The sequence below is a fragment of the Trachemys scripta genome, chromosome 3 (assembly GCF_013100865.1).
Source record: "Trachemys scripta elegans isolate TJP31775 chromosome 3, CAS_Tse_1.0, whole genome shotgun sequence".
Lineage (NCBI taxonomy): Eukaryota > Metazoa > Chordata > Testudines > Emydidae > Trachemys > Trachemys scripta.
In genome coordinates, this window is record NC_048300.1 from 155505250 (window position 1) to 155523081 (window position 17832).

The window sequence follows — 17832 nt, forward strand, 5'->3', positions numbered from 1 at the left end:
ATTTCAAGCATGAAAAACAGTTTTTATCCGCAGACAATGAGCACCTCTCGTGTTCATTGTTTGCACTTCTCAATTTCTAAAGGACCCTTGTGGATCTTCTGTAGCATTTCTTTTTAGAGGCTCATTGGAATTACAACCTTACTCGAAAATCACCCCATCTATCACAGTAAGTTCATGTCTGCAGTTCCAATAGCTCTTATACTTGGATAGCAACTGCTTATTTCTTCAGGCCACCCTTTAATTACCACTTCTTTAATGATTTCCAATGCTTCATCTTTCTCCATTTCCTCTCTTATTTGTTGCAGTTTCCTGTTAGCTATGGGAATTGACTTTACAATCAGATCTGCATAGGCTTGCATCCCTGTCTCTAAAGTCTTCTCTGGTTTCGTGGAAGCCACTGCTCTGGAAAGTGTATCAGCAGTGAACATGAATTTACCGGGTATGTAGGACACAACCAAATCATATTTTTGCAACTTTATCATCATTTTTTGAATTCTTAAGGTGTAGTCATTTAGTGGTTTGCTAAATAATGTTATCAGGGGCTTGTGATCCATTTCAACTTCCACTATCTGTCCATAAATATACTGATTGAATCTCTCACAAGCAAGCAATATTCTTAAAAGCTTCTTCTCAAGCTGTGTGTATCTGGTTTCTGCCTCAGTCAGTGATTTGGATGCATATGCAAGTGGTTGCCAACAATCCTCTGTAAAATCACTGCACCTAACCCAGACTGTGAAGTATCTGCTGAAACTTTAATAGGCCTTTTTGGTACATAGAACTTTAATACTAGTTCTTGCATCAGTTGTTGTTTTAAACCTTCTCATGATTCCTTCTGTTCTGCACCCCAACACCATTCATTTTTATTCTCTAGGAGTTCTGAAAAATGCTGTTTTGGTAGATGGAAAATTCATACTAATCTAAGATAATTAACCATTCCCAGGAACCATTGAACATCTTTCTTTGATGGTGATGTGGCATCATTTCAAATCTTCCTCTTATCAGGTTTACACCTTTGTTGGAAGTAATGTCCCCAACAAAAGTCAGTTTTGTAACCCCTAAAAAACATTTCTCCCTATTTAGTTTGAAATTTGCAGCTCTAGTTGCATCCAGGACTTCCTGAAGTCTACAATCATTCTCCTCTTTCATTGAGCCCCAGATGATGGAGTGATCCACTGAGGTGTCAAAACCATTAATATGTTCATAGATAATAGGTATAGTTTGTGATACACTTCTCGTGATGAACCTATGAAGGGTAAGTGTAAGAATGTATATCTTCCAGATAGGGTATTAAATGTGCACAGCTTTGAGCTTTCTTCAGTTAATTTTAGCTGTCAAAACCTCAAGGATGCATCCAATTTACTGAAATCTTGAGCAGATGCAAACTGACCCATAATCTCTTCTCTGGTTGATAGTTTGAAATGTTCTTTTTTTACAGCCTTGTTGAGGTCTCTAGTATCTAAGTATATGCATAGCTGGCCATTACTTTTCTCCACAATGAGAAGGAAGCCTACCCATTTTGTTGGCTCCTGATTTTTTTGTATTTGCATTGCTTCCATCTTTGCAAGCTCAGTCTTGAGTTTATCACTGAGTGCAAATGGCACCTTTCTACATGGATGGATAACTGGAGGGACCTGCTTGTTTATCCAGATTATATGTTCACCCTGCAAGCAACCAATCACTTGAAATAGGTCGTGATATTCCTGAAAGAGTGCCTCATAGCCAGGTTCAGTATGATCTTGTAATGAGAGCACGTGTTTTATCAGATTGAGTTTTTCACATGCAGCCAGGCTTAAAATTGGTGTCACCTCCTTTGGCACTACAAATGGGAGACTGTACATATGACTGTCTGTATCCAGTCTTTCCCCAAATAGTGGTTTTCATAGCGATTGGTTCCACTCTTCGATTTGACCTAATCTGGCTATATTCTTTTGCATTTAGTAGATGGATAACACCATCTGGTGGATTCAGCACTTTGGCTTGTGCTTTCACAGTTTCTGCTGCCCTACATATTTGAAGAGCTTTTTCTAAAGTTAAGTCTCCTTCACGGAACAGTCTCTCTCTTAACACATTATCTTTAATGCCACAAACCAGAGACTGTCAGCTCACCAAAGTCACAGGTTTTACCGAATTCCCTTAATTCTGTGACATATTGTTCTATGGTGTTATCTGTTTTTTTCATGCATGTAAAAATTTGTCTTTCAAAGGTTTCATTCCTTTTTCTCATGCAATGTTCCTCAAATTTAGTCAGTATTTTACTTAACTTCATGCTTTCACCTTCTTCAAACTTAAAGTTGTTATAAATATCCAGTGCTTCCTCCCCAACAACATGCAAAAAGACTGATGATTTCATTTTTCTCCTTTGCCCCTATGGCTGTCAAATACAATTCAAATCTCTATCTAATTTTTTTCCAGTTGTCTGCAACATTGTCTGACAAATGCAGACTGAATAGAGGTTGCAACATATACATTTTGGGCTTATTTTCTCCCTTCTTAAGCTAGTCAAGCCTAATACTGTGCTCACCAAATACATGCAAAAGCCTCTGTGCCTGGTGCTCCACTTGCTTCTCTGGTGCCTCCCTCTGTCTCTGCTCTCAGTTGCAAACACAGGAGTTAACTTCAAAATGTGCTGCATCAAGTGTTAAGATGTGGAATAAGTTTCTGAAACTTTCCTAATGAAAGAGAGAGGTGTGTGTGTGAGTGCAAGTTAGAAGATTTGCTTCTTGAATATATCACACTTGGATAACACAAACTGGTGCATGGTATTTTACAAAAGGTCCTCCCCACCTTTGCCCTCATGTCATGTGTTGTATTCCCTCCAAGGCACAGTACAGAATCTGGCCTCTTCTGTACACATCCAGCCTAAGTATCCAGGATATAGCCACTCTAGAGTTTGGCTGGCTGGTTGTTTGGGTTGTCACCTGTGAGAAAACTAAGGTAGAGAGTTCAGATAGAAAATTTTGGGCTATTGTGTAAGAGAAATCATCTCTGATGTTGAAATCTCAGAAGTCGACGAATCTTGTGAACTTCATCACATTGTAGGACTGTGTGTTTCAGCTCATTTGTGAAGCCGTTGGTGTCTGGAAGTTTTATAGATTAGTAGGATACCAAGGTTAGATCTGTCTCTACATTTACAGATTAAAGGGATGCCCTCTAAGTATTTTTTTCTGAATGATCTTTTCTTGCATTTGAGTTTAAAAGTGAGTCTACTCTGCCTCCAGATTTGTCCATTCTGAGTCTATGGCAAATAAAATATTGAATTTATACACACAAAATTGTATAATTCTCAGCAAAGAAAATATGTGCTCTTACAGTGGAACTTGCTGTGCAGCTCTATAGGTGAACTTTGCTAATATAATCCTTATGTTCAAATACTTGCATTGTAAAAGAATTAGAAAATAATTTATAGTAGAATTCTTGATTGCTCATTTATTGTAAAATTTAGCTGATCACATAGTAACATCCCAAACTCACTCCTACAGACCACAAAAGAACAGAGATCCAAAATATTTGCCCCATTAATATTTTCTCTATGTAGACTAAGCAAGAATACATCCTAGCAGAACATTAGTAATGATTACCAAAGACTATACATTACTCAGATGTCATGAGTATATAAAAATGCAAAGTGTAAAACAAATCTGCATTTCTGCTAAATATTATCTTCCTGAAACTCTAAGGCACACAGTTAGAGTTCATGTTCTTTTATTAGCACTGCCCCTATAGCGTATTCGACATCCTAATATCTACTGCACCAGACTGAGCTGGGATCAGATTACAATAGAGTGACTTTAAAGGTATCGCTACACCCCTCTCCCAATGCTTTGAAAAATAAATAGAGTATTTCCTTCAAGAAGATCAATACGTAAAATTTCAGTACATCTGTACTTTTGTCAAGACAAGAGTTGATTAAAGTGAATCATTTACTGATATATCTCCATTTGAATAGGTAGAATATTGAAGCTCAGATGATGCAACAGTTATATAAGTTCTGTTTGTCAGCATGAAAATATTCAGGGGCATATGCAGATATTACAGGCTCGATGTTATGCAGTAGAGATCATCCTCAGAAATTGCCATTAGTTATGCTTCTAAGCTGATAACAGCAGAACTACATGTAAATTAGGATCCACTGATTGTGCATCTCCAGATTCATTGACCAGATTCTTAGCTGGTGTAAACTGGTGTATTTCCATTAAAGTCAACATTATTTTAGCATATGCTATATTGTATACATTTGGAGTGAAATTGATTGCAGTGCAAATGGCTACCACATAGGCCCTTAACATTAGCCTTAAGAGAGGAAGACGTGATGCATATTGTTTTGTGCAGACACTCTGCACTGGTGTAAATTTCAGTTTCACTGGAAGAATCCCACATGGGATGTGATTGATCAAAAGTGAGTGGATATACTGTTTTTCACGATGTTATACTATCTCAAACAAACAGAGCTGGAGGGAAAAATTTGACCTTAACTGTTTCTTTGCTGTACGGATATTTGTCATACAAAGACTGGATTCCAATGAGATGTAAATATAACACTTGCATCTGTACCAGTTGCTCCATAATCTTGTTCCAATATTATTCATATTATTTGATGGCCAACTTCACTCATTTTCACTGGAAAATTTCATAAGATTATCAACTCAGAAATAACCATCAATCCTGTATATGTTAAAATTAATTGTTCATCCTTTGAAACTGCAGAATTCTGGGGTGAATAAAGTGGTAAATTTACATTCATTGATTTTGAACATCACAAATGAGCCAACAAGAAAATGGAAATTGTTTATATAATCATAAAATGGTAGCACTGGAAGGGACCTTGAGAGGTCATCTAGTCCAGTCCCCTGCACTCATAGCAGTACTAAATATTATCTAGACCATCACTGACAGGTGTTTGTCTAACCTGCTCTTAAAAATCTCCAATGATGGAGATTCTACAACCTCCCTAGGCAATTTATTCCAATGCTTAACCACCATGACAGGAAGTTTTTTCTAATGTCCAACCTAAACCACCAGTCTCTTTAATCTCTCCTCATGTGGAATCTGTTTCATATCCCTAATCATTTTTTGTTGCCCTTCTCTTTACCTTTTCCAATTCTAATATATCTTTTTTGAGATGGGGGCAACCAGAACTGCATGCAGTGTTCAAGGTCTGGACATACCATGGATTTATTTAACAGCATTATGATATTTTCTGTTTTTATTATCTATTTCTTTCCTAGTGGTTCCTAAAATTCTGCTACCTTTTTGAACTGCTGCTGCACATTGAGCAGATGTTTTCAGAGAACTCCACAATGACTCCAAGATTGTGATTATTTTTTCCAATGTTCATTACTTTGCATTTATCAACATTGAATTTTATCTGTCATTTAGTTACCGAGTCACCTAGATTTCTGAAATCCTTTTGTAACTCTTCACAGTCATCTTTGGTCTTAGCTATCTTGAGTACAGGGGTACCATGCAAAAAATCATATGTGATCACGTAATTAAGTCTGTAGCATAATACATAACGCATTAGGGGATGGCACAGAGCAGTAATTTCTGCTTACTGGGAAGCTGTTGTATGACCATCTGCCTCCAGTCCCAACAGAAAAAATGAGTAAGAAACACTTCCCTGCATAGGAATAGTTATGTAGCACCCATTCCTGTGACGTGTTGAATGAAGTCAGTGATTGCCGAAGATGCTTAGCACATTGCAGGATGAGGCCTCTATACTGAGGATGCTGTTGGTCAAAATATGTTGACAACTTTACTGTCCGTATGTAGGTTCCAACCACTGTGCTTCCATATACAACTTTTTCATTATGTATTGTTGGCCCAGCTTTATGATGTGACATATTGTCTGAGATAATCCCTGGTAAAATTTTGGGTTACACTTTGTGACTCTTTTTTTTTTTTTTTTGAGGGAGAAGTTCAGCATCAAGCAAAAATGTGCTTCAGATAATCCTTCTAATTAGAACATAAATGAGTGTGTTTTTCATATAATAGACCTGTCTCCCTAGTAATTCTGTTTTGAAGCCTGAATAAGGCACTTTGAATTAGTACCAAAAAAGTAAACACACTGATGTCTAGCACCTATATAGTACTAGCTATGTCTGAACACCGACAATATCTTTCTCAAGTGCAGATGTGTAAACCTCAACTGAAGCCATATTCACATACAAAGTCTAGCCAAAATAAAGGGAATAATCTGGTAGAACGTCTGCTGACCTTACAGCATGCCAGCTTTGGGGTTTAAGTATTTTCTTTTTTTGAAGGGCAGCATCTGGCTGACCCAAACTATAGATTTAAAAATGGGAAGATTTTCAGAAGACCAGCCTCCAAAGTGCTGTAAGTGTTCCCTCTTTACTAGATATACTGTTAAAGGTAACTATTAATAGTATTTTTGGAGTTCTCCTATCCAAATAATATATAAACAAATAGTGAATGACAGTATAAAAAACTCAGAAAAGAACAATAGAAACATTTATTCTGTTGTGACCTACAGGCTGAAATGAAAGTCTTTCTAGTGGAAGTGAATTGATCATTGATATTTTTCAGTAAAATGCATACGTAGTAAATAATGTTGCTTTTTCTTTAAATACATGTTGACCTAATAACTGCTTGATTTGGAAAGAGGGCAGTATATAAGGAGTGTGAAAGGCAGGAAAAAATGTGTAAATGCTTAGAAATTAAAAAGGCATAATATAAGATACTAAACAATCCTCCTGCGATATTTTATGTCCAAAACCAATGAGGTTACACTTGTGAGGATGCAACATTTGGTCTATGCTTTTTTACTTTTTGATGATAGATCATTACAGTACATCAAGTTTCAAATAAGGCTCTTATGGACACAGGCAGCTTAAACAAATTTTTGTTAGCATGCAAGGAGCTAAGCAAATCACATGCTCTGTTTAATAGTAATTGCATAGTGTTCAAAATGAACATTAACACTTTTAATGAAGGTAGATTAGAAAGTAAAATGGAAGACCAGATAATCTCTTACTAGAAGCAGCCATTATAGTATTTTAAAAGGGTCTCAAGCAAAGTTGTGCGCTTGGATACAAAATCACCCAACTGTTAACTGTCAGAAATGCCACTACTATCTTAAAATTGTATTATTTGAAGACGAGAGAGAAATCTGACACAAGGAAAGTAGCCAGGGACTGCTGCAGTCATTACATAAAACTTTGTCACAGGATGTGGTCCAGTGATAAACGAGGTCAGGCTAACTTACCATCTGCTCATGGATCATAATATTGATGCTTTATTCTTTGTGTTTTACAATTACATTGTTTCAAATCGCTTAAAACAGAAGCAAAATGCACTGGAAAACATGTTTGTTTGTTTGTTTGTTTAACTGTTAAATGGTAAATAAAATAACAAAAACAGAAAAGTGCAAGTATATTATGCTCTGTGCACAACAATTCAACTTTAAATTAGTTTTCACAACTATGTTACACCGCACATCAGTTATGTGCTCTTTAGAGGCCGATGAATCATGATTTAGCTGCACTTGTTTGGAAGTAGCTCCTCTGGAAGCGATTATCTTGTTGACATTAGGTTGAGGATTGTGGAATTGCCTTGGGGAAATGGACTATTATGGTTTTCTGTAAAACCTGTAAAACTCTGTCCACACTATAACTGAACTAGCTGAAGCTAAAGAGAGTTTGGTAGAACTATGTTTGAGATCATCCTCATCATAAGGTTCTGTGAAGAGGGCATAGTCTGGTTAAAAAACATGGGTTTGTCTTTTGTTACACTAAAGCACTTTTCACAGCTCAGGCAGTGTTAAGGGGCCTTAAAGTGGATGTAAATAGGCTTTTGTGTAAAGGAGAATCAAGTCTTCTTTTAAATTCCTGTCTTCTGTTATATCTTAGCTTATTAAATCAAAGAATAAAAAAAATCCAATTTACACTTCCCAAGTTGGGCCTAATTCTGCCCTCACTGAAAAGAATGCTACTCTTACTGACTTGACTGGAAGTCACCCTGGATCAGTGAAAGCAGAATTGCACTTTGCTTTCTTTTTAGCATTTCTCTCAGGTTGATCTAGGAAGACGACTCAGTTCCTCATTCTGGGTCTCATGCACTAGCATTGGTCTCCACTGTCCAGCCTGCAAACACTGCAGGGGAATTTTTAATTCAAAATAAAATATATGAATGAAAACTGAAATTTAAGAAAAAAAATCACGAAGCCATCTTTATTAGTATGTTTATCTATCTCAGGTATTATATGGCCCTTATTAGCAGGGCCTGACCACCTCACAATCTTTAATCTTGAAGTTACCGTACAGTGGAGCCTTCTCCCAGTTAAGGGCCAGATTAAGTGAATACATACTGGGAGCAAGGAAGGAGAGTTCCTTCCCTCCTGCATGGTCATTTGTAAGATTCAAGCAGAAATGCACCCCTTGAATATTGTGGTGAGCAGAAACTGCTTCCTCTCTACTGCCCAAGAGGAACATGAGCTTCAAAGGGGCTAAGAAAGATTGGGGAGGTGAGTTGCACATCAATTGTGCACATGAATCAGCAGAGCTGACTGATCATCTTTAGGGAGAGGGACTAAGCAGCACCTCATAAAGAGAGTAATGGCAGACACTCAGGGCTTGGCTACACTTGCGAGAGAGAGCGCATTAAAGCAGCCCCAGGCGCCCTAACTCACTACCCATCCACACTGACAAGGCATGTAGAGCACTCTGACTCCAGGGCTAGAGCACTTCTGGTACTCCACCTCGGCGAGAAGATTAACACTTGGTGCGCATTGGCTGAAACGCCTGGGCATCAGTGTGAATCAGGTGTTGCATTACTGCGCTCTGATCAGCCTCCAGAAACATCCTATAATCCCCTTAAGTCAAGTGGCCACTCTTGTCATTTTTTTGGAATCACTGCAGTCATGCCGATACGCCCTTTGAAAGCTCTGTTTCTGACAGCTGGCATGCTTATCTGCTCCGAGACAAAGCAACCATTACTGTGGAATGCTGTGTGTGAGCGAGAGAGGCGGGGAGGGGTTGGGGGAGGGTCTGTTGCTGTCTGAACTTACAAGACAGCATGCTGACATGCTCTCAGCCCCCCAAAAACCCACTCTCTCTCCCCCCACATACACACAACACACTCCACTCTACCCTCCTCATTTGAAAAGCACGTTGCAGCCACTTGCATGCTGGGATAGCTACCACAGTGCACTGCTCTCTGTGGCCGTTGCAAGAGCTGCTAATGTGGCTATGCTAGTGCGCTTGCAGCTGTCAGTGTGGACAGACTGCAGCGCTTTCCCTACTGTGCTCTACGAAGGCTGGTTTAACTCAAAGCGCTCTACATCTGCAAGTGTAGCCATGCCCTCAGCTTCTATGCACTTAGAAGCTCCAGTGGCCATCTGGCTTCCCAGAGGCAGTTCCCTTTTCTATGATCTGTATATAAATGGTGCAGTTAAGGCCTATACTTGTAGTAAAACGTTATTTCAGGTGAAGTGTTTCACCAAAGCATATATAGCAAAAGATTCTGCCTTTTTTCTGACTGTATTTTCTATTGGGTTTTTTTGTTTGTTTGGTGAGGGAGGAGGAGTTTTTGGGGGGTGTGTGTGTGTGTGTGTGTGTGTGTGTGTGTGTGTATTTGGAGTAAAGCCCCCAAACCTGTTGTGATATGTACTTTACAGAATCTGATATGTTCACTATTTGTGGTTGTGATCCCTTTTTTCCCACTCTCCATTTCTAAGCTGCTTTGGTGCCCAGTTTCTCTTCCTGTGGCCTATATTCTTAAAGCACTTAAATGAACTATCTTGTTGACTAATGGTCATTCCATCCTCTCACTCTGTCCAATTACTACTTTATACAAAATCCCCGCCAGAGGTACTTTGTGTTCATTTTTGCCTCTTTCTACCTGTTAATTTTTTTCAAAAGATTAAGGATTATCAGGTGTCAACATCATTTTCTCTCCATTGGCAGTTTGTCTGATGTGTTTTTCTCAGCATTTATTGGCTTTTTTTTTTCTAAGTGCATAATTTTCCTCTCTCCTCTCTTACATAGTCATTATTGTTCAAGTTGGTTTAACACACACACATGCACCAGACAACTCAAAATCAAAATAATTCTAGTGAAGTCAATGCAAATTTTTCTTGAGAAAAGAGAGCAGAATTCAGCCCTAAATATTATCTTTATTCAATTCCACTGCTAGTTTATTTTCCATCCTACTCTGAGTTGTATGTTTCTAACACTTTCACTGAACTGACTGATAATGTAAGATGTTCTCATTCACTCCCCTTTTCACAGAGCTGTGGTCATTAGGCCTGAATTATTCTACATATGTTAAACTCTTATATCAAGATGTTCTCTTCGTCTTCAATTACAATTGCAGACAGAATGTTCAGGAGGGTTTGAAAATTTTCTCCAGGTTACTTCACTTGGGGAATGTAAACAGAATGTGATCCTACCCTGAACAGCTACTTTCCAAAATTGACATTGGGGGGGGTCCTATATACAGTGTGGTGTTGCTTTACATATCAGATTTATTCTGCTTTAAAAATGAAAAGTTTTCTGTTTAAATCGACAGTCATCAAGTCCTGTATTCACCTTTGCCCCGCATCTCCCACCTCATACAGAAGTAGTGGCTTTGCATGTGAGATTAGACCCTCAACTACATTGACTGCACCACAATTAAAGGGAGGGCAGAATTTGTCTGGGTTTACTCAAAGAAGGGTAGCTCTGCTTTTGCGGGGGAGGGGGAGGGAGAAGAAGTTCAGAAACTGCTGTAAAAAAGGTGCTCGATGGTCAGCTTTGCAGCAGTGACTCATCCCCCTGCCCCCAGGAATGTGTATAAAGGTGCGGGGGCGGGGGAGGTTTCCTCCCCTTCCTTCCACGTTGGGAGGAAGCCAGCAGTAATCAGGATTAAGCAGTGTGGCTCTAGGGGCACGAAGAAAGGCGAGCTCAGGAAAACAGGGGGCTGTTCCCCCCCCCCAGCCCCAGAGGCAGGAAAGGTCAGGCAGAGAAATTTTACAAGTGGGGGGGGGGGGGGGGGGGGATGATTTAGCAAGTAGAGCTTGGCTGCTGCAGTCAGGAGACAGCCTGGCTTCAGGCTTTCAGCATGGGAAACAATCAATGTGCATTGGGAAGGGGAGGCAAAGGCAAAGAAATTTATGGGATGACAGTAATGCTGATCCCAGGGCGAGTGTCATCTAAACCACACCGAAGTAGGTTGGGAGTATGGGTGGCAGAGGTGGTATATGGCCTCCCAGCCTGGCAAGGGGTGGCAGTTGCAGAGGCCACAGCGAGGTGCAGGGACAGTGCTCAACCAGTCACTCAGTGAGTTCACCTGACGGGGACAGGAGTGAGCCTAGCGGGGTAGTAAATACTCTGGGCCCAGGAGTGGGAGGTCCAGAAGCCTGGGCAGACCTACCTAGGGGTGGCACCTTCAGTGGGAGCACTGATGGTATTACACAGCTGCTGCAAGCTAATTTGCAATTACTGCAGCAGCTTCAGGCAGCTAGCTTGTGGGATCTGCACAGGGTGACAGGGTAGGCCCAGCATGGGCTCAAGTTTGGGCAGCAAGACAGGGGCAGGCCTCCAGCAAGGGTAGCGAAGCCCGTGTTGGGAACGAACCCCGTGGATACATGGGGACTCATCGGCCATCAGGGTATGTAACCTCATGGGACAGAGGAAAGACTCCCAGGGGGCCTGTGGGGGAGCAGAGCTCTGCAGAACTCCCTCCATGCAGGCCTGAGTATGGTTATGCCAGGGTGGCTGACCTGATGGGAGTTCACCTACTCAGAACAACTAAATATAAAAATCCTGAGAGGCAAATACGTGGATATATTGTCCCTAGTGCACAGGGAGGTGTTGACAGACAGTAAACATGGGCAAGGCAAGCAAAACAGTGAGCTGCCCAAGAGACTGAGGGTGCCTAGAATATGGGAAAATTGGGATGCTGTCTTCCTCATCTATGCGGGTGTTATAGTACAGGCCTACCCAGAGAGGAGCCCTGCCTTGGTTAAGTATATGGATATAATTAGGCGGGCACACAATATGTTTGGGGGCATGTCCTGGTTTAATTATGATGAGCAGTTTTGATTAAGGGCAGCAACGCAAACTGGGATAAGGTGAGACATACCTCATCACACACTGTGGTTGCAGTGGATGACACCAAGGGCTCCAGGGGTTTGTTCATACCTCAACAAGCTCGGGAGGGGCCAGGGCATGTAATAGTATTTGCTGGGCATTTAATGATGGTGGTTGTTTTCGCAACCCTTGTAGATACAGGCATGTTTGCGAGATATGTTTTGGGACCCATTCAGCCCGTGGTTGCCAGAGCGGAAAGGGAAGATCTCACAGAGGAAACAGGAATGGGGGTGACACAAGCCTCAACCGCAGGTTTGGCGCGGGTGGAACAGGGTCTGGGACACAGAGCACAAGCCGGGGAGGGGAACAAGTGGGGGTGGTGCAATCAGCACAGGCCCCAACACCAGTTAGGCCGGATGTGTTCTTCTATGGGTTTACCTTAACAGGGCAGATGGGGCATATTTGTGGCAGAGGTTTACAGCAGGATTTCGGATCCCTTCTGTGGGAAATAGAATTCATTTGATGTCAAAAAAATTAAAGTCAGTAGCTGGGATGGGACATATTATTCAAAAAAAAAAAGATTGCACAAGAATTAAAGGAGGGCAGGATAGCTGGGCCATTTAATCTATTGTCTATAGTACATTTCAGAGTTTCTCCCCTGGGGTTGGTCCCCAAGAAGACCCCGGGGACATACCGATTAATTCATTACCTGTCATACCCACAAGGTGGCTCTGTTAATGATGGAATAGACCCGGCACTATGTTCCATACACTATTCTTCCATTGATGAAGCCGTTCGTATTGTTAGGGTATGTGTACCCTGGGGCGCTAATGGCTAAATGTGATATCAAATCTGCTTTCCGACCCCTGCCGGTGCACCCATTGGACTTTGACCTGCTGGGTTTCTGTTTTGAGGGGCAATTTTACTTTGACAAGGCTATGCCCATGGGCTGTTCAGTCTCCTGTGCAATTTTTGAGAAATTCAATACAATGTTGCACTGGGCAGTGGTGCGGTCAGCGAGACTAAACCACATGGTGCATTACTTGGATGATTTTTTTGTTTGCAGGGCAAGCTGGGTCAAATGAGTGTGTTCACCTATTGCACATATTTCAGGCCCTGGCTAAAGAGTTGGGGGTACCCCTAGTGGAGGAGAAAACCGAAGGCCCTTCCACTATATTGACCTACCTGGGCAGTGAGCTGGATACCAGGGACGGCGTATCTCGGCTCCCTCATGATAAGCTTCAGGAGCTATCGAGGTTGCTCCAGAGAGGGCTAAAAAACTCAGGCTGCAGGAACTGCAATCTATTCTAGGGCACCTGAACTTTGCTTGCAGGGTTGTTGTCTTGGGGCAGGCGTTTTGTGCCCGGCTGGCAGCGGCAATGACCAGCATAGCCAGGCCACATCATTACATACAAGTCACTAGAGAGATGAAGGAAGACTTGGGGGTGTGGGAAAGTTTTCTGAGTCGGTTTAATGGGGTATCATTGTGGAGGGAGGAATGGTTATTACAAAGGGGGATAAAAATCCACTCAGATGCAGCAGGGGGCACATGTTTTGGGGTGTTTTATCAAGGCAAATGGTGTGCACAAAAATGTCCCACTGCCTGGACACAAAACGGGGTTGTGTGTGACATGACGTTCTTGGAATTTTTCCCCATTTTAGTTGCAGTGGTGATTTGGGGATTGGAGCTGGCTGATAAAAGTGTGTGTTTCTGGTGCGACAACATGGCAGTAGTACAGGTTATCAATCGCCAAACTTCCAGATCGCACAGGACTATGAAGTTGCTAAGGGTGTTTGTTCTACAATGCTTAACCTTCAACATCTGTTTTTCTTCAAAGCATGTGCCAGGCATGGATAATGGCATAGCAGACACCTTGTCTCATTTCCGGTTTGACAGATTTTGTAAGCTTGCACCAGGGGCTAGCAGTGAACTTGAGCAGATGCCACTGGCTCTCTGGAACCTCGGAATATGATGTGGCGGTGAAAGGGAGATTTTTGGCTCCAGCTTACAAGTTGTTTATTTTACTTACTTTTAAGAAGGCTTGTCAATTCCAGGATCCAGAGAATGAGTCGCCTATGTGGCCTCCGTGGAGGGCGGTTGTTGCAGTACCGGGTCAAGGACAATGCAGATGTTGGTGCCCCTTGACAAACACACATGGGACAATGGGTTCTTTCTCTCCAGTAGGGCTGCTAGGCAACAGGCCATTTGGAAATGTTTGGGAACCCGGCAGGGTTGTGGGGGACAGCCAAGCAAATTGCTGGTGCCTCCTTGTGGCGGATGTTCAGTTCAGGTACTCCATAGGGAGGGCAGCCAGTGACCAGATAAATGGCCCCTTAAAAGGAGGTACTGGATAAAGAAACAGAAGGGGGGGGGGTTTCGGGGACTCCATTGATTGGTACGGCAGGAAGCCAACCCTCCTCCCTCTCCCATTCTCAGAGCCTTCCTTAACCCTCTTATGAGGCTGGTGGATGGTAAGGTCCAAGCCGTGGGTCGGCTGGGGGACCTGGATGGAAACAAAGGGGGACTGGTGGAAGCCCTGAAGAATTGATTTGAATAAGCATGGATTTGCCTGCACTGTACACTTTATCTGCCAGCTAGTCCCAGACATCTATATAATAAAGTTGTGGCCTGATTAAAACCCACAACAAGTCTCCTGTCCTTCTTGTGGTGTACCCAGACAATAGATGAAGTTATGGAGTCACTGGGAATTTTGGCAGTAGCTTCAACTGAGTGAAATTTTCACCAAGTGCCTTTATATAATGTCAGGGGTATTTGTACAAGAGTCATATTCTGAAGACAGTGGTTCTCACTCCCCATTCAGTTTGGGATTGATCTTGCAAGGTGCTGAGCACTCCAGCCCCAATTCAGTTAATCACTTAAGTACACACTCAACTTTGTAAATTGACTTTAATGTTTTATGATTAAATTTATGCATCTGATAAGGTACCTTGATGAATCAGCATCCAAACCCAGTTAAAACCAGTGGAGTTACACTGGTCAATAAAAAAATAAGTGAAAGGAAAATTAGGTTTTATCTGATAGCCTAAACTGGATTACTGAATCTCTGTTGCAGGAGATAGAGAAACCCAACTTTCAGAAACCAGGGTGAGGGCTGCAGAGCTGGCAGACAGAAGAAACATCTTTTTACATGTGCATTGAGTAAGTGTGATGTAGAAAAAAAGATCACAAGGAATCTAAAACCCTTCAACATCATTTTTACAAAGTCAGATTAAGGTAGACTCATACTTTAAAGCTGATTATTGAAGTAGGTCCTGTGTATTAGGCAGAATTCTCTGGGGCAGCATCTCTTCCAGCTATTAAAATGGATATTCTGTTGAAAAAAGAAAGTGATGTTGCAACAACTGTGAAGGGATTAAAGAACGGTATGACTTTTACACTGTCTTAACATTAAATGGAAAAAGACACTCACTTTGTTTGGATAATTAGTGCAGAGAGACTTTTTTCCTTCCAACAAACAAATAGTCTGTTAATACGAAACCAAGTGTCTGTTTGTACATTTTTCAGCTACTGTACAGCTTTTACATTCAATTTAAATAGAAGTGAAAGGACTTTTTATTTTTTTTTAGTTTATAGGTTGTGGACTGCGATTTTTCTGCATGAACATTGGTTTAAATTCCATTTATGTAGACTTTAAAATTATTAAATATTTGAGCCTTGATTTAAATTTCAAGAATTTAATATTCTAAATGCTTTGGATTTAGAATATATTTTACAGGACAGAGTTTCTATAGACAGGGGGAAAAAATTATCTGAGGCCCTGGTGTCTAATGTAGAGCAAGGTATTTTTGTATCTGAAGAAGTGCTTAACTTTAGTCGTTATTTTATTATTTTGAAAGTAGTCTCATACATTTCCTAAGTTTGCAGCTCTCTTTACGCCCCTTTTATTCTTATGACAAAAAACAACATTAAGACAGAGTTAAGGTGCTTGGTGGTATATTCTCCCTTTTGCAGAACTGAGCAAAACTCAGACTTCTGAAAACCAGGAAATACATAGTTAAGGTGGACCATGCAAGCCAAGACTGCCCTCTTTCATATACACCTCATTACACTCATACCTTCTACTCTACCAACCCGAGTTTCTAAAATGCTTTAATAACCCATTCACATTCACCCACAGGATCCCAGATGCACTACCCTGTGGCTATTCTCTGCTCCCCAGGGGCCCGTGGATGAGGCAGAGTACAAGTTAGAGTGGCCTTGAGGCTATTCTCCCCAATTCTGGTGTCTGGAGAATTTCCCCCCTCAGTGCTACAGTATGCCCTTCTCTCCATTCAGCTTGGGACACTGACCCTTAGCCTGTGTCTTATAGTAAAGAATTTAATCTCCATCTTCTGGTAGTTCCTCATTTTTGAGAAGGTGAGAGCTTCAATACCAGTCACTTATTTTGTTAATCACAGAGCTCATCAAACCACCTGTTATTCATGGATCAATTCTTTTTTGGTATATAGAATGCAGGGGTGAAAAAAAGTTCTAGTCCTACAGCCACCATCTGTCCTTTAAACCCAGTTTCTCCTGTATGTGTGTGCTCTCTTCCTACTACACCTCCCATAATGATCTGCTTCGTGGACAATTGCAGGGCCGCCCAGAGGATTCAGGGGGCTTGGGGCAAAGCAATTTCGGGCCCCTTCCATAAAAAAAAAGTTGCAATACTATAGCATACTATATCTCGTGGGGGCCCCTGAGGGACCCGGGGCCTGGGGCAAATTGCCCCATTTGCCCTCGGGGCAGTCCTGGACAATTGAGATCATTGGGCTTGCTTGATCTATCCAAAAGTAATTCTAACAGTTGGTTGAAGTCCCCCACTATAATCAAATTTTCCAGGGACGTGTCAATTAATCTAGAAAATAATTGATTGAAAGAGGATTGTAAATATTCATTTTTGCTGCGGGCCTAGAAGTTTACAAGAGTGTATGTAATATATTGATTATATGAACTTTAAGAACTAGCAATCTTCTCTCTGTGTCTTTATCAGTTGACAGAATTTGTGTGTTTGTTTTTTTTATTGAACAGGCTTGACATGCGCTTAGCCTTGGCCAAGTAATTACTAAAATTATCACCAATCCAGCCTTTTTTAAGCTTTCCAGCCTTAGACTAAATGAGATGGTTTTCCTGTAGGATATTATATCAACTTTCAGCTTAATGGAGATAATTTTTTTCCCATTTTTACAGACTTACCGATTCCTTTTATGTTCCAGAAAACACCTGTATGTACCACAGGCACTCACAAGCTAGACATTCCAACAAGCATCTCATGCCGTGCCTGCTGAGACCCAGGGATATGGGTAGGATGAGGAGCCTACTCTTCATGCTTCTGGACACCAGACTCTCAGTTTTTCCCTCTGGCCTGCCATGGACCCTGACCTTCTGGTATCTGACCTCACCTAGCCTGACCCGTGCTCTGACCACTAGGTCAGGCTGCCCATGCCCTGGTCATGACAATATGGCCCTCTGCCAGCCGGCTGTTTAAAGGCCCATAAGAATTGAAATATTGCCCTGATTCCTGGGTATGTCACCTGGTATTTACTAGCTACAACTGAAACCGAATATATTAAAGTCACTGTAAGTAAGGCAATGAGACAGCAAACCTCCCCCCTCCACCAAACGAATTAATCAAAAATAATACCATAATCATTATTAGAAAGGGATTTAGGAGATCCGGATTGAGAGATGACCAACACCAGTTCATATAGTTTGTTAGGCAAATCAATCACACAACTTGATTGTTGTTCATGTGAGAGTACAGAATATAGTTACTGTCTTCGCTGAAGCCAGGCTTGTCTGGGT